Raw genomic sequence first — 19,981 nt, forward strand, 5'->3', positions numbered from 1 at the left:
CTGCTCTCTTATGTGGTGAATGTGAATGCTCCCTTGCCTACTCCTGATAGTTATCTCTATCCTCGTGACCAAAATTGTGTGACTCCTCCTGTTGGCTCTCCTACTATCTTGGTCTTGAACAATCAAGAAGATTCTGAAGTGCATTGACCAACTACGGAATCGCATCACCACCTTGTTGATCCTATTGATTCTCCTCATGATGTGACTCTACAGAAACCTCAGGACAAGGATTCCAATGAGTACCCATACAACCACCATGACCATGACCACAACTTCTACCTCTAGTAGGCATCTTGTCTAACCAAGATGCAAAAGGAAACTAAAAGCAATAATCTAGGGCAACTAATGCAAAAGGAATAACAAGCATTGATAAATCGTTGACCTACCCCATGCTAAAGTGCTAATATGCACAATGGGCTCATATGAAAGTAGAGTACCCAGTGTATGAACATGGGCTCTGATACTAGATGTAATGCCTGCCAAAATACCCTAGAGAAATAAACCAAAATCTACTAACAAAAGGAGATTAAAAAAATTTCTTTAAGGCAACTATTATTTCTATGTTATTACTAGCATCCATTAATGCAACATAGCTTCTATTATTCATCAATGCATCATTAACTATTTACATGAATGCATAAATCTACATGAACATATCCATAGCATCATATTATGCAAGTGCAAATACCATTTAACCATTAACACACTCTCTATATAAACTCATTCAATGCAAATCCATTCTCTAGGGTATCTCAATGTCATTACTTGACAAAATCCTAGCACATCATAAATACATCTATCCATTTACTTTCCATACAACTATAATAAATCCATAACACATTTTCATAACTTAATGACATATCATACTCTTTAGGATCTTTAAGAATCTACCAAATCAAATACTCCTAATATCCATTCTTGCATTTGTCATAAAAATATCATAAATTATATAACTATTCTCCTCAATAAGACTAGAATATCCTTTAAGTTAATTACATACCTCTAAGACAACTAGCTCATTTATCTAAGTAACTTAATCCATTTCATCTAGATAACTTCCATTCCTTTAACAAGATCTATGACAGCAACTACTATTCTTCCAACTTAATTTCCTTAAAACTATACATACAAATCCATCTTACAATTTCAATGAAACACAAAAGAAAGAATACTAAATCTTTTTTTTCCACATAAAACTCATAATCTAACACTACATAATGAATACACAATACATCAATGAATGTACAATGAGGGCTACTTCTAAACTACTACTTCATATTTCTTTTCAATTACATTTATGAATGCATGAAGATACATGTCTCAAGATTACATTATCGCTTCTACATATACAAACCATCATGATACATTGTCTTCTAATCCAGATACATAGAAATCAGCTCCAAAGAATATCAACATAATGAAGATTCCAAGAATCCAATCCATGCATGCTAAAATCCAAGAAGAATATCCCAATGGAAGAAGGAATCAAACCATCTGACCATGTGGAACCAATAAGGAACCACCCCCTATTTTAGGAGATGACATTAGGTTCCAACTCACACTAAATACCTAAGCAGATACCTAACAACCATAGGATAAAACATGACTTCACAAGACACCAACATAAATAGAACATGTTAATTACATCATGAGGCTAATCAAATCAATGAAACTTTCAGAGGCATAATCAACAACAAGGGCATATGGATACTTGACACATGAAGGGAAAGAGTGTCATCTCATGATATCCTCACAAAGAAGGGGCCAAGCCTCACCCTAATAGAAATTTTTAACCATCTTAACCTTGGAGCCATTCAAGGGAGATTGGTTTACCGCTCCAACGGTCTTCCCAAGCTCATCTTGAGCACGCACACTTCAAGAGCTATGAGGTGGGGCCACAAAACTAATTATTATCTTGCTTAGTGAATTCCTAATTACCCAAACCCACTAATCAATTACTATGATTATCACTTGTCAATATAAGAAAACTCTCCATGTGGCTCCATAGGTCTAGACCTCCTCCTAGAGATCTAATGCTCATGACCTTGGTCCTACACATGCAAGAGCCCACTCTCCCAACCATGGATCATAATCATAGGGTAGACATAAAAAGGGAACTCACAATAACAACATGAAACTCATCAAGGAATGCATTCAAAAGTCATTACAAATCTAACAAAAACTGAATCATAAAGGATAGCTATAAACATGCAAACAAATGCCATATAACAAGAATCATGCCATAAGATGAAAGCATCATAATGAAACAATAAAGAGAGCATCAAGAGTGATATAAACACATAAATAGGGCAATAATATGAATCCAATGATACCACATAGTCCTCGACAATGAGGCACAACATAACCTCTCATTAGAGCTGCATATACTCATCCTCAATAGCAAGGGATGCATACATCTTGTTTGAGAAACATTTCAATCTTCAATAGATGAGTGCAAAAATACTTTCTAGGTCCCAAATAGGATTCAAAAACACCTCAAACGCATGGATCAGTGCCCAAAAATGATCAATATAACAAACCCTAGCCTCTGGAATAAAAAATTTACAAGAAAAGCCAACCCAAACTTCAAAACTCAACCTAGAAATGTACTGACACTACTTTAGTGTGATTGTCTCAGTTTTGGTGCTATTGATTCCCATAGTGGAGATTTTGTCACTTGTTTAAGCACTTTTGTAACTAGGACCCACTTGCGGAAAATGAGATACAAAGGTATATATATTGGCCCAGATTTGGGCACAAACCTATAAATGATCTAAAACTAACCCAAAACTCACCAAAAAGAACAAATAAAATAAAATAGGGGTTCCATGACTCAAATAAGGATATCCAAACAAAAATCTAAACTTCTACTGGTATAAACAATGTAGAGGAAGAGTTCAAGACACAACCTCTTCCACACAACTCAACCAATAGGACCCTAAATTGAAAGAGGTCCTGAAATAGGATAAACAAGGACAAATAAAGCATTTACAACACCAAAACAGAACCATAAGACAACACTCAAAATCTCAGACTTCTGAGGAAGCATTTTCCATATTGAGCAAAGCAATAGCCAAAATTTCCCAAATCAAATATAAATCAATCCAATCTTCCCTTACAAATTTCTCATATTAATAATCAAATTAACTCCATTCCAAAATCCTCAAACAATCTTTTATAGACACCGCAAACAATCTTTTCAAAATCAAATGTTGAGTGTAGGGGACCTAAAGCCAACTTGGAAAATGAAGAAAATAGAAAGAAATATGATGAAGAACTCCAAATTTCGACAAGAACCTTCAAAAAAATCAAATCCAAAGCCAAATCAAAGTCTTTCAATCAAAATCTCCAAAATCTCCCAAAAGTTCCAACCCTGGTGAATGCACAGGAAGCCGAATTTATTCAAAAATTAAACTCAAAACCTTAATCAAAACCGACCAATTAAATATTCTATAAGTCATATACTATACCTACCCCACACATAGTCCAAGACATAGATCAAAATATATATATTATTTACCTACCATCCCCCATTCGACCAATAAAATAGGAGGGTAGGTAGATTATGATGAGGGCACAACCCGAGAAACAGAAATCACGTCGAATTGCAATAAAAGACACAAAAGATTTTTAATGTTATTATCTACAAATCATGCAATTACAAACATGCCAACATGAAATTCCAATATAGAGGAATAAATCCTCAAAGGCTGCTAGTCAATAGGTTATAGAGTTTTCTGGAAAACCAATGCAAATTATCCAACCCAAAACTTAACTCTCAAAAAACTCACATACAACAACTAACTTCCAAGTTTCTACATATGAGTCTTAAATAAACTTTCTTCTATTTTGGAGCTGAAATTACAATTTGTAAATTACAAATTGGTAGACAAATGCCAAAACATGAAATTGGAAATATGAAAATATAACCAGATTCAAAAATTGAAACTTTCCGAAAAATTGTCCAACTTCTAGTAGCCATAAATTTTGATCCGAGAATCGGGTTGATGAACTATTTGATGAAAAGTGTTTAGTCTTCTTCTTGTTCATTCTTAGTTATCAACAAGATTGATTTTAAATACCTTGAGGTGAGTGTTATTGTTGTAGCATTATGCAAGACAACACTTTAATACTTAGAAAAAAAATTATGCATTTATTGTGTAATTTTCTCTTATCCTCTATGGTTCCTTGGTGGGACATTACAAAACATGTGATCACCTATATAAACTAGATGAGTAATAGAGAACAATAATATAATAAAGGCTAGGGGCTTGAGTTCAAGCTGCAGATTGAGTTTTCCTCGGAATGGGGGTAAGATCCCTCCCGAAGAGATATGGTGATAAGTTTTCAACTTTTATTTAGTGTCAAAGAAATTGTTATTCAGAAACTTCATTTCATATGCTATGTTCAATTAATTTTCTAAATTATTTCTTTTATTTAATGCACTACCAAGATTGAGATTCATCTTAACCACTATAGTTACAACTTAAACATAGTGTTGTCATATCTTCAAGTAGTCACTTTCACATGTGCTCAGGTAGTTTGTTTACCTTTTTTTTTTATAAAAAAACTCAAGGATTTCCTATAGAAAAATTATTTTAAAAATTTCCTTACCATATATATCTCTTCTTTTCTCCTCTCTTTTTATTTACAAAACACACATAGAATAATTATGTAAACATGGGTTTTCTTTCATCCTCAATGCCCATATAGATTAAATGACCTTGTAAAACTTTCATACAAAAAAAACATAATAAACACTTGTACATATTTTTCTATTTTTATAATGACATTAATTCATAAACTAATTAACCATAGTTTAATATTTTGCAACTAACATTTTATTTTATTTTATTTGACAACAATAATTACAAAGTTATTATGTGACAAGAAAAAATAATGTTTTTTGTGATGCATACCAAAGTAAAATCATTACACCCATTTTCTTTTAACTAGCTCACAAGCACTACTACTAACAAAAGATGTAATCTAATGCATATTAAAATTATGTAAAATAAGTACTCAATATTTTGCTACAATATGGATAAAGACGAGATGTTAAAAAAAGGTTCATCTTGACATTGCAACTATTCTGTACATTCCTTGCTACAACATTGTACATGAAATATTTTCAATTGTACCCTTTACTTGTTTACACAATACAGATTGGTGTATCAATGTAGGTTAACTCCTCCTTTTAAATCTAGCTTACAAATATGATGGAATTGCTAGATATTCCTAATATGGTTGCATATTTTGAGTTCTACCATGTGCACATAAAATAATGCTTCTCTAATAGACCATGAAAGATCACCTCCAAACTATAGGCCTAAAGATAGGCCACCCTTGAGCTGGGGGACTAGCAAAGAACTTATAACACACACATACCACAACACACAACACACAACAAAGAAGAACACAACATTAAATCCCTTCCCAAGGTTGTACACTATAGGTTTCATAATACACCCTTCATTGGGATGAGATGTGGACTTGAACAATAGAGAGACAAGTGTAGGAGAAACATTTAATAAGCATCTCAACAACACTTCACCAACCTTAAAATAACTTTAGGGTTACTCATACCCAAAAAATCTCTTTATGCCACCATATAACTCTTCCATCCCACACTTCTACATTTGTATAACAAGGGTACTCATACCCAACTATATATATATATATATCACAAACTCACATATAGTGCACTTTTGGGTACTCATACCCATATTAGTTCTTCCTTTCCTTGAGAGGAGTTCTTACCACAAGTGGGTCACTCATCTCTCAACCTCAAGGCTACTCTACCACTAACACATTTACACACATAAGACTCATACATGTACAAAGACCATAATGTTTACACTATAATAATCTAGTTTAAAATAACATTACTTCTCATAGAATTTAACAGCAAAACGACCAAGGCTACTTACCTCAAGATATGCAGCAGTAATCGAACAACAACACCTTCTTGATTTCTCCAAGCTTTTCCAATGGCAACCTCACTAAAAGTCAAGTTTCTAACTTGTTGTCATAGAAGCTTCTTCCTAAACTTCAAACTTGGCCAAAAAAAAATTATAGCTCTCTATTTGAAATCCCTCTAAGAGGAAGGTGACAAATGTCACCTTCTCCTTTCTTCTAGAATTTCTTCCCCCTAGGCTGTAACTTCTTACCACCAATTATTTTGGGGAAGTTAAGATTGTACTTAGGTAGATAGCCTTGCAAAAGAAGGAAGAGACTTGTGTAGACACCTGAAAATGTCTCATTGATCATGTACTAATTATTCCTCTAATTGATTAAATAATTCTTTAATTATTTAATTAAGTTAATTAATATTATTCTTCTATTTCATATTTGCTCATCATCTTACTAATTATTTCTATTTCTTATTCTTTCGTCATTTAATCATTTAACCATGTTCTAATGTTAATTAAATATTTATTATTTAATTAATTCTGATTAAATCCCCAATTTAAATAATCTTTATTATTTAAATAAATTATTTCAATTTCTTCTCTAATCAATTAATCATTAACCTTCTTCTAAATATTAATTAAATATTAATTATTTAATTAATTGTGATTTAATCCTTTAATTTAAACAATCTTTATTATTTATTTAAATTCCATTTCTAAATAATTAAATACTTTTTTAAAATTATTTAATTAGCTAATTAATTCTTCAAATTCTAATTTCATTTAATTTCACATTCTTCTAATTTTAGTTAATTCATTAATTCTTCTAATTTCATCATTTCTTCTAATTTATTCCAAATTCAATTACATGTGCATGATTTCAAAAACCAAATTGAAAATCAAATTGAAGTTCTAAATATATTCAAATATTAAATTGATAAATTCAATTATTTGAATTAAATCTCATGCAAAGATTAAATTGAAAAACTAAGTTAAAGTGCAAGCACATGCTAAATTAATTAATTAATTCAATTAGTTAATTAAATCATTTATCTCTCCAATCTCTATTTCCATCTTTTAGTTAGCTTTTTTCTAAATAAAGCTTTCTTTGTCATCTTCTTTATTTCCTCCAATCATTATTTGTCTTCTTTCAGTTAGCTTTTTCTCAATCAGTTGACTCCTTTAATCTATTCAGTCTAATCTGTTTCACCTCTAAATCAACATTTTAACTATCAATTTTCATGTGAGCTCATGTGAGTTCCATCTCTTGATCACTTCGTTCCACCTTTAAATCAATCTTCTCCAATAATCTACAAATTGAGCATTCAATCTTCATTTTCAACAATCACAAACTTTGAATCTGTGTGTCAATTGCAGGTTGCCAGCACAATATCTGGGAGCCATCTTACCACAAAGAAGAGCATAACAATGGAAGCCATGATGCACAATAGGGAGTTTTATATTGTTTAATTTTAGTCTATTTTGCATCTATTTCATTGGTTTTGTGTTTGAATTGCTTAGATAGTTAAGGGAATCGTGATTTTTCTTATTTCCTATTTAGCAATGATAAATTTGAGCATAGCATATTTTGGTGAACCCGACGTGAATAATAGCTAATTAACCTTCTTTGTTTTTTGTGTTAGTTTTGTAGATCATACATATTTTTTCTTTTTTTTTGTAGGTTTTGCATGGATTTCAAGACAGACCTCTTCGTCATGCATTCGTGGTTGCATCATCATGCAATCGCATAGACAGGGCTATGTAATCAACCAGAAAAGGTTATGCATTCATGTGAAACCCATCACACAATCTCCTACACAGGATCACACATTCGCTCTGAGACTATTACACATTCATTTTGAATATTTTTGTTCTAATAATTCTATTTTTATTCCTTTTCTATTCTCTGATCTATTTAATTCTGCATGAAATTGGGTAAATTTGGAAATAGAGTATTTTTATTATGTGTTTTTATTATTACAGTTTATGGCACGTAAGTTACAATTCAGGATGTCAGGTGCCAAAAAGACAAAGGAGCAGAGAAGACAAGCCAGAAACTATCAGAAAATTCTTAAAGCAAAGAATAAAACACAAGATTGGGAAGATCAAACAGCCATCGACAGATACAACAATGTATTTCTCTCATATCAGGTGAAATATGGTTTGATTAACATTGAATGGATGATGAGGAATCTAGGAAGGGCCTCACAATCTGTTTTGCACGTTTCTGATCAAGTTTAGTTTCAATTTTTTATTTTTTATTTTTTTTGTGTTATCTGCCTGTGTGTCATTCAATCGCCTTGTTATCATCACGCAATTGACCTATTATTATCATGCATTCTCTCTATTAGGATCATGCATTTGGCCTGACAGAATTACGCAATCGCCTATGCAGGTTCACACAATCATAAAGGTATCATCACACATTCATTTCTATCAATTCTGGATTCTCTATTTTCTGTTGATTTTATTTTATTGCTAATCATCTGTTCGTAGCCTATGGTGAATTTACAGAAAGGATCAGATTAGTATTAGATCAATTGAACTCATACTCTCACACTTCATCTTTTGGTGCTTAACATCAACAATGGTTAAAATGTACATGCATGCATAACACTTCAGTTTGGTGCTTAAAATTAAAATTGGTTAAAATGGACATGCATGCATAACACTTCAGTTTGGTGCTTAAAATTAACACTGGTTAAAATTGACATGCATGCCTTCACATTTCAGTTTGGTGTTTAAAATTGACATGCACATGCATATTCAACACCTCGATTTGGGATTTAAAATGAACGTGAATCAGGTTGCATATAGATCAAATCACATTTGATTTTCTTAAGGGAAAGAACTTTTATCATGTCTGGGGTGGACCTATTGTTGCATTAACTAACTTTCCACCCGCCTTCGGGGTCTTGGGAGAAAGGAAGGAGGTGACAACGATACTCAATTTTATTTTATTTCACATAGAGGGGTATCTTTGACAAGGGATTTCATCACCTCACAAATGTACTTCGAATTGGGATGCATTAGGGGATATCATCTCTCCCAGCGTACTCTCAAGCTAGTTTTTTTAGCCACTATATAAATATACTAGTCAGGCGGCTAGAGTGTTGAGTGAATTCAACGTATGTGGGGGCCTTCCCTGCACCGATAAGCTCAACTAAAGTCTTAAGTGGCTTGCTCTGAGAATCTGTCATTGGATCGGGATCCCACAAACTTTTGCAATAAGAACCAACTTAGTAGCCCAAAACCCTACATTCAGTGATTCTGGGAGTGCAGATCGTACCCCATAGATACCCTTCATGTACCTTGCATTATGATACAGAAATCCCTTGGTTATAAGATCTTTGGATCTTCGGGGTAAGAGAGACTGGCATGTCCGAGAAGTGTGTGTCGTGGAGTGGATCTAGTGCTACCAGACTCTCTATATGTTCATTTTGTTTCAGTATTTCATAAGGGCCTCATTTGAATGGTTTCCAATTTCTAGCCTAATATTGTCCTATGTGTCTTTTTATGTATCGTTGTATCAAGCTAGTATTGAGTCAGTTATTCGGGCTATTTCAGACCCTATCCTACGTATCTCTGAATTCTTTGAGATTGTTTGAAAAAATAGTTCAGTCGGCTATATTTACCTCCAAACAATTATTCTCAGACTTGGCAAAACACAAAACTTGTCCTAAACATGGAACCGCTAAAAACAAAGTCCATTTTTTGAAACACCAAAACGCAAGGTTTTACATATTTGTGACCATAGGAAGTCCTTGAATAGTCCTCATTTATGTCCTTACTATCATCCTAAGTCCTTTCATAGTCCTCATTTACATCCTTACTATCATCCTAAGTCCTTGCATAGTCCTCATTTATATCCTTATTATCATCCTCATTCCTCATTATCATCCTCATATACATCCTTTTCTAGACCTCATATACATCTGTCTTAGTCCATCACCATTTACAAAGTCATAGAATGCATCTTAATGGGTCTCCCAGATGATGGTTTTCTCCCCTTCAAGCAACCTAATCTAGTGCCAAATAGCGGTTAGCGAGAAATCGTTGAAGGTCTAGCTAACTTAGCCTGAGACTCAAGGAGAAATGCACCCCAGTATATAGGAGACGAGTATGAGATAAATATCAAATATAAAATTGCCTGTAGGATTGATAGAGAAATTATCGCAGAACATCTAAGAGAAGATTTTGAAAAACTTGCACTACAAAAAGCCTGAAATACTCAACAATGCTCGTGTCAAAATCCCCAATAGAGAGTCTAGTCTAGTCTTGTATACCTCATACTTGGGTCTAGAGTCTACCATTAGTTGTCTTCTTGCATAAAGTTCTAAAACCACCCTCACATAGAAGTCTTAAATGCCCATCACAAGGTCACAAAAGGAAAAAGGTATAATAGACCCAAACAACGACTAGTTTGTAAACCCAACTTGGAATATGGGCATATCAACTAGTCAACAGTCAAATTCTTAGGCAATGCCCATAATACATGAACTTCAACAACATTTAACATGAGAAGAGATTGAATCAGCTCAACAAGACCCACATGTCCTTATTGTCTTAGATGCACTTATACATAGTGATAGGGACAAATATCTCTTGATGTTATTACAAAATGGGGTGAAACTACCTGAATATTTTGATGTCATAAAAATATTACCACTAGGAAATATTCTAGGTCAATATAACAGTCAAATACTGCATATAACACAAATGCAAACAATGACCTCCAGTTTTCCTCAAAATGCACCTATACAAACAAATGTCAGTTCAAACGCAAACTTTCAATCGAGGGAATCATCTTCAATAATAAATGTTAGTGCACCAACACAGACCATACTGATAATATCAAGTGTCTCAGCACCTATTCAAACACATATTCCTCATACAAAAAGTGAAACCCAACCTCCGGTTTCCTATTCTATAGGAACAACATATAGTCCTCAAAATGCAAATCTAGGTCTTACCAATACAACAAGTACAACTCAGCCAAATATGGGTTCACATATCACTTATTTCATGGTACCTAGTGGAATGTACAACACACAAAATTATAATCATGGTACCTTCCAACAACCTCCTAGTTATGCTACCATGAATCCTTTAATGGGACATACACAGACACAAGGTGTACCTTTGACCCAAACAGATATTCTGACACAACAATTATAGAATTTGCAACAACATGTGACGACTATGCAGACTAGAAATGATAAAAAGAGCTACACAATGTAGGAATTATTTCCTTATCCTTTTGATCACACATTATACATGCCACCTTTCCCACCACATTTTGAAACGCCAAAATTTGACAGATATCGAGGGAAAGGTGATCCTAGAGACCACATCAGAGAGTTTTTAATGGCATATGTAGAGGTTGAAATAGAAGACACTTACCTAATGAATTTTTTCCCTAAAAGTCTGGGAGGCTCAACCTTAGAGTGGTTCTCACATTTGCCACCAACTATCACATCATGGGGAGAATTAGCTGAACAGTTTATTGCAAATTTTTCACATAACATTGAAACCCCAATCACTTTAATGGACTTGTGTGCTGCAAAACAATATGAGAATAAAATATTTGCATCCTTCATACAATGATGGAGAGCTCTCTATATGAGGTCCAAGACTATTATTCTAGAAATAGAGCAAGTAGATATGTTCATAGAAAACTTAATCCCTAAGATCAAGTACCCAATACAAATGCAATGTTTGACCATATTTAAACAAATCACTCAAAAATCTCTAAAGTGTGAGAAATGACTAGTGGAACAAGGTCTCATTAAGTATGGAAACAACAACAACAATGATAGATCCAAATTTTGGTCGAAAAACAAAAATGTGACCAATGATGGTGTTGTAGACGCTCGTACGGTGAATAGAACTCAACCAGTTTTGTCTCTACAAGGTAAAAGTCAATCATTACATCCACATAAGGAGAATAACACTGCCTCAACAAACATAAACATTGCACAAAACATGAGCACAAAATACCCCAGGGTAAATGCTCCAAGAAGGAATTACACTCCTCTAGGGGAACCTATTGAATCAACGCTAAAAAAGTTAATATAGACAAACATGATCACTTTGCTAGAAATAAGAGTATATAAGCCAAGTCCTTTCGAACCTACATGGTGGAATGATAATGATTTTTGTGATTATCATCATACTAAAGGTCATAAAATGATGAGTTGCTATAAGTTGAAAAACTTGGCCCAAGATATGATAGACCAAGGTGACATCATGATCGATACAGATAAAACTTCAACAAACACGAATCACATAATCTTTAAGGATCCATTTGGCAAACATGACAAAGGGAAGGCTACTACATTAGGAACACAAGATAATATAGCCAACTACACAAAAGTCTCATATGATTATACTATTCATGCCATTAGCTCAGGAGTTGTAGTAAAAAATGATTCACAAGAAACATTTGATAGAGATAAACACTATCCAGAGACTCACACAGATAATAACCAAATTTGCATGCTATCAGAAGCACCAAAATATGATGAAGACAAAAATCTTTGTCTCAGAGACTAGGGGCATGATGAACCATTTCATTCAGGATGTTTTGATGATGAACTTATAGCACATATCATGGATGTTAAACTTACACATGAAGACTATGAGGAGGGATATAACATTAACCTCGACAAAACAACATATGGTACCGACAGTTCCTGCACAAGAGATGATACAGTGGCTACAATCACAAAAACTCCTAGAGACAGAGACTGTGTAGTAGTTACTCGCAAATCAAAGGTAACTTTACAAGGAGTGCCACCAAACCAACCACCGGCAGTAGGGACTTATAATGTTGTTGAGCAACTTAAGAAAACCATGGCACAAATATCACTATTTGAACTACTGTGTATTTCACCCACTCATAAAGCCATTCTGGACAAACCACTTCAAGATTCAGTAGTGGACAAAGATATAGATGAAAATACCTTCCAGTCTGTGGTAAGGAATTTAATGCAAGGCACTTACATTGCATTCATAGAACATGACATTCCTAGTGACATACTGCTCCATAATGACCCACTACACCTAGAATCTTACATACATAAAAGAAGAATCCGAAGAGTAATCATAGATGGAGGATTCGGTCTCAACATTTTTACTTTAAAACTAGTTAAAGCACTAGGATATTATGAACTTCACATTGATTCATCCAAGAGTATAAATATTAAGGCATATTATGATGAAGAACATCCCTCAAAAGGCATTGTCACACTACCCGTACAAGTGGGACCTATAACAACAGAGGTCGCTTTTCAAGTCTTGGATAGAGAACTAGGATATAACATGTTATTGGGCCACCCATGGATCCATACCATGCAAGTAGTACCATCCATATTCCATCAGTGAGTCAAATTCCCATATAATGGTATTGAAATCACCATAAAAGGTGATCCAAATCCCTTCCAACACTGCAATTACTTGAAAGAAAGTGTGGATAATCAAGTACCTATTAGTCAAGTAGCACCTCTCACTACATAACTAGATGCATTAACAATCACAGATACACAAAAGAGTATGCCTACAACATCTTCTTTACAAATACAAGACATGAGTTGTGGAGAGTACTCTATTGCAAATACTTCAAGTGGAAAACAATTGTCTCTCTCTCCTAGGTCTTTTGGGAAGCCTCAAAATATAGTAATGAAACAAGAAAAAGGAAAAGAAATCATAAGATACACAGATTCATACTCTTTCATTAGATAGGGTATCTTAAAGGAAGAATCCCTGAATGAAGATGTCAACCATTGGATATATAGAGAAGAGGATCATATGAAAATACCCAAAATACCCCTAGATCAGTATGGAAATGGATTCAAAATGCTCTAGAGACATGGATATGATGGTACCATGAGCCTGGGGTTATAGAAATAAGGAAGACTAGAACTTATTATCCCTAATGACAATCCAGGAAATCAAGGGTTAGGTTATAAGCATGTACCGCATATCACAGAAGCAAAACAATGCACCCTAGATATACTAAATAGACCAATGAAAACATCAAACTACATATTGATAACTCAAAGATGAACGAATAGTACCAAACTGGTACTAAGAGGGAGGGTGAATCAGTACAGACAAAAACACACTCTTAAACCAGTTTGTCAGTAGACACTGTGCATTGACAGACAAACAGTAACATCAGTCCTTAAACAGAGTACAACCGGCAAAACCCAGAATAACTGAGACAAGCATAAACTGGTTGACACTTAACTTCTCATACAATCTAACACTTCATTTCCATTTCACCCTAATGCATGAACAGGTAATCTACCATCAAAGATATACATATAAGCAACTAGATCAACATGATTCACCGCTCAACAGAAAACAACATAGCATCACATGAAGAAGACATCACACATGACACACATATTTTTCACGTGGAAACCCAATTGGGAAAAACCATAGTGGGGATGAATACCCACAAGCTTGTTTTTGAACTCTTTAGAAGTCCGCTCTATTAGGAGCCTTGTTTGGTTAAAGACTGATACAATAGGTTATGTTAGGAACTGATCCTATTAGGGATCACCCGGTTAAGGGATGGCTAGAATACCCGGTTAAGGGTTAAACCCTGTTAAAGGTTACCTTGTTAGAGGATTTCAAGAACTCAATGGTTTTGAGTCACCCTGTTAAAGGATTTACAGCAAGCCGGTTAAAGATACCCTGTTAAGGGATTTCTCAACTGTTGAAGTGGTTAGAGATCAACAAGTATTACAATGATCTGGTAATAGCACTCAATGCCAATGCAGATCCACTTAAGCTCCTCTTCACCTTCTACACTTACACTCTACAGATATCACTTCTCTCCTTTGGTCTGGCAAGAATCACGTATCTCTTCTCTTGGATACACACACACAACTTTTGCCAACAACTTTAGAAAGAATCATGACATCGACCTTATAGGAAAATAGATAGGTCGGTAGCATAAACCCTAAACCCTAAACCTGTTAGGTTAAGGAATTCAAATGGTTCAATCCTGACTGTTGAGCATACTGCATTAAATGCAATAGTCTTGATCCAATCTCAAGACATTCTCCATCATTCATGTTCCACCGATTTCATGGTGGCTGATAATCCATCACACGTTATCACCATTTACAGACTTTGCACATTCCCGAGGTAGATAGGAACAATCTTCTTCATGCAAGATCCTTCACGCGCACAAGGCTGACATGGCAACATGATCTGTTCTTCGTTATGTTGTCCTCGATTTTAGTATGGCCAAAATCATGAGGCAACCCTATGAAACTGGTCTGTTTCATACCTTATGGTCTCCAGGAGAGCTTAATCGACTCGGTCAGTTAGTTCATTTCGCTTTTTGTCTTTCATTCTTTTGTTTTCCTTGTTTTTCCAAGTTTGCAGTTTACCTTGCAGTTCGGACTTTAAAGTCCGAACCGCAGGGTTCTTTGTTAATAAGCACACTTTGGACTTTAAAGTCTAAAGTGTACTTTTGTTTTGTTGCTATAAATAGGTCGGACTTTAAAGTCTGAACTGCATGTGGTTTTGACTGCAGTTCGGGTTTTAAAACCCGAACTGCGGTTTGTTTTGTATGCAGTTTGGACTTTAAAACTCGAACTGCATGCTGTCTTTGTATGCAGTTCAAACTTTAAAACCCGAACTGCATGTAGTTTCTTCTCAATTGCATGTCGGACTTTAAAGTCCGATGTGCAAGTGTCCCTGGCTTGCATGTTAGACTTTAAAACCCAACATGCAACTGTGGGTTGTAATTAATGGCGCATTAATTATTTTTTAGGGTTTTTTTTAAATTGCTTTTTAAGTTAATTTTTTCATGTTTTATTTTTTGTTGTGACTTGCTTTCTCCTTCGCATGCCCCTCCATTTTTCCCCATTGCAACCTGGATTTCTCTTCTTCATGGCTTGATCAAATCACTCCAATTTTGGATTTTTCAAGCATCATAACAGAAGAGGTAGGGTTTTGGTTTCGGGTTTTTATTGTTTACGTGTTTTTGCTTTCTTTTTCTTTTTTGTTTGTTTTTCTTGTTTGTTTTCAGATTTCCCCTTTGGAGGATGATCGTATTTTGAAGTCCGATTGCCTCCTTTGATTCGGAGAACAATCGGACTTCAAAACCCAATCGTCCTCCAAAGCCCCCTATCTTAAGCTACATATCGGAGTTTAAATTCTGGTGTGCAGCTGAAGATTTGTTTTCTTCGCATATCGGATTTTAAAGTCCGATATGCGACCTATTAACCTTCGCATATCAGACTTTAAAATTCGATATGCAAAGAGGTATAGGGTGGCATGTCGTTTTTTAAAACCTGACATGTCATGCAGTTGTCCTTCCCAGTTAAGGGCACATCAGACTTTAAAGTCCGATGTGCATTTGATTTTTTCCGAACATGCACACCAGACTTTAAAGTCCGATGTGCATGTTGTTTTTCCGAAATAGCACATCAGAGTTTAAACCTCAATGTGCTATTCATTTTCCCTGGAATTGCACATCAGACTTTAAACCCCGATGTGCAATGTGTTTTTAGAAGCAGATCGGACTTTTTTCTCCGACCTGCTATTTTAGCAGTTTTTACTCCTTGGCCTGTTTTGAGTCCCATTTTTCGATCCGTTTGAGAAAAAATTGATTTTTGATAATGATGAATGGCTAATCATCGGTGTTGAATGCATTCATTGTGCACGAATGTCAAAGCTCTCCCACAACAAGCCCGAGTCTTCCTCAGGACAACTTTCTTCGAGTAAGGCATCATCAAAAAAGATGAAATACAAGTACGATAGGTACTTGAATATGTACCCTGAGAGTTCAGTGGATTCTAATATTAAGGAGATCAGGGACACCGAAATTGGGCACGTTGACATGCAAGAGTTTCTTGACCGGGTTCAGAAGGCTCCTATACACTTGACCAGTTTAATCAAATCTAAGCTGCATAAGTATGCATCTTTCCCAGTTGCGGCTCATGATCCTGAATTTGTACTAGCAGTGGCTGATCACTTTGATCCAAGCACAAGATAGGTAAAAGATGATGATCAGAAGGTCATAATGACTCTAGACAGTGTATTCTTCAATAGTATTTTCAAAGGCTCATCAGCTGAAGAAGTGGCTGATATTTCTCAAGAGAGTGCTCAAGAGTACTACGAGAAACATGAGGATAAATGCAAAAAGGTGATCAATATTGTTTATCTCTCAGCTTCTAGATCTTTCCTCACCTCATGATGGCCTAAGTCTTTCCACAAGAGTGATTTTAATGAAGAATATAATGACATGGTCACCATGTTATCCAGAGTGAGAGGATTAAAGGACTCTCATTATTTCCAAAGCTGAATGATATACTATATGAATATAATCAGAAAGGGAGCTACAAGAATTGATTGGGGAGAACAAATCAGTGATGCGCTTTGCACCCAACTGAAAGAAGTCAAGGTAACACTGAAGTTTTATATGACCTCATACTTGGTTTACGCAGCTGCCTCTATGAGGCAATTGTTACTACTTATCAAATTGCCATTAGTTTTATATTCAAAGTCATACTATATATTCTAGTTGGTTAGCACTACCGAATCATGCAGTCGGTATACACACAGAGAAGTCGATATGCACAGTCTAGTTAGTTACAGAAGAAAGCAATTACAGAAGACAGTATACACCAAGCCATCTACTGAGTATCTTTTTGAGACTATCGAGTAGTAAAGATGACACACCGAGTTGATATTCACCGAGTGAAACGTGTTACCAGATACATTGAACCTGGACATGCATATGAAAACGTGTTACAAGATCAAGGCACATCTAACTGTTATGACATTGGAAATTGCACTAGAAGATTGTGTATGATTACAAGGACAATCTAACCAATGAAATATTTTGTTTAGTTATTCATTCAAGGAATATTGTTTCTAAGATCGAAGCAATGAATTGGATCACCGTTTTAAGAGATCTATTTATATAGCATGAGTTAAGAGCAAGGGGTGTGCATGTATGAATGAAGGAAGACAGTTACAAAGACACAGAGGTCACTGAGAAGGTTTTCAGAGAACAGTTGAAGAATAGAGTAAATAGAAGGGTTTATCGAGTTACTATATGGGTTACCAAGGTATGCTTTAAGCTAGGTAATCTTATTCTGAGCACATAGAATCTGCTATAACATTTCAGATGTAAAGTTGCAGATATTTGTAATAATTTTATTGTAATATTGTGAAGTTGAAAGAGAAACCTTTAACAGGGTAAAAGAATCTAACCAAGTCTATAAATTGTAAAGCCTCTAACTAGGTGCAGCATTCAGAATAAATGTTGTGAAATCCTTTAACAAGGTAGATCTAACAGATCTTGTTACTCCTAACAGGGTAAACTATCAGAAATAGCTAACCATGTAGCTCTAACCGAGCATCTTTATTATTGCAGTAGTGAAGTTGTGGGTGCCATCCCCACCGCAGTTTTTCTCTCTAACCAAGAGTTTTTGCGTAACCAAAATATATGTGTTATGGAGTGAATCATGTATGATTGTTGTCTATTTGTTTTAACCTTATTTTATGTTACTGCATTATTCGATTTATGCATAACAATAAAGTTATTATTCAAGAAAAGTTTTGAGGTACTGATTCACCCCTCCCCTCTCAGTACATTACCTTTCCATATTGGGCCTAACAATTGGTATCAGAGCTTGAATCTTGGAAAAGGGTTTAACTACCTAAAGAGAAAGATCTTATCAATGGAAGGCTATAAACAATCTTGGAGGATTGTATATTTGCAAGAAGAGTTGGATCATGCAAATCAAGTGATTGCAGACATGCAAAGGCAAATGCAAAAATCTCTGAAAGTAAGAAGAAGATTATCTGATGACTTGCAGGATTCTCAAGAGTTAGTGGAACAAATTGAGACATCATCAGAGAACAGTATATCTGAAGAAACTGAAGAAATGATTGGAGTATTAAAAGAAAATAACAAAGCATTGGTTGATCAACTAAAAGCAATGAAAAGAGAACATGAACATTTCAGTACACAGATGACTAAAAATCTAGATGCATTGAGGATGACTGAGGATAAAGCAAGAGAGAAACAACAACTTGAAGTCTTGGTATCTGATAAGAATGATGAAATCATAAGGTTGACTGGGATTCAACAAAATATGACAGATCAACTAGGTTATGCACATCATGAAGCAATTCTAAAGAATAATGAGAATCAAGCATTGAAACTTGAAGTATCCAGATTGATCAATGAACTTGAAATAGAGAATAAATCGAAAGAAACATTGAAGAAGAGTTATGAAGCATCAAAGATGTTGGATGAGCAACTGAATACAAGAAGACCCAACAAAGATGCAGGACTTGGTTACAAAGGAAAAGACTCTACCGAGAAAGGAATTCATACTACTGAGAGAGGAGAATCATCAAAGCAAGCTGGAAATAGGAATAAAATCAAAAAGAAGAAGCCTATTTTCTACTACTATGGAAATCAAGGTCATACTGCCAACATATGCCAGATCAGAAAAGGTAAGCAACCGAATATCACTAAGTCAAATGAGTATTGTTACAATTGCAATAAATATCTAATCAATGTAGGACAAAGTCTATTAACAACTATCAGAAGGCAAAATTCAAAGGGTTTTGTAAAAACTACAATAGATATGGACATAGTACTGAGAAGTGTTGGTTTAAGCAAAAGAATCACATGTGGTCTGCACACCGAGAAAACACTAGTGGTTACCAAACCCACACAAATCCTTATCAACAATATGCAGTAGTACCATGGGATTACAATACAAGGATATGGTGTGAATGTTGTGGAAGATATGGACATATAAGTGCCAACTATTTTATAAGATTTGGAATGAACAACCGAAGATCATGGAGAAATACTGGTATGGCATGTTTTCATTGTCACAAAGTTGGAAATTTAGCTGGAGATTGCAGAGATCAACCTAGAGGAGACACTGAAGAGATAAAAGAAAAATTCAAGATGATTTGGAAAAAGAAGGAAATCATGTCGGATGAAGAAATCACCTTACCTACAGAGTTAGGTGCACCTATTCCAAATTAATCAGCAAAGGTATGAAGGGACTGCA

Source organism: Cryptomeria japonica, chromosome 3, assembly GCF_030272615.1.
Source record: "Cryptomeria japonica chromosome 3, Sugi_1.0, whole genome shotgun sequence".
Lineage (NCBI taxonomy): Eukaryota > Viridiplantae > Streptophyta > Pinopsida > Cupressales > Cupressaceae > Cryptomeria > Cryptomeria japonica.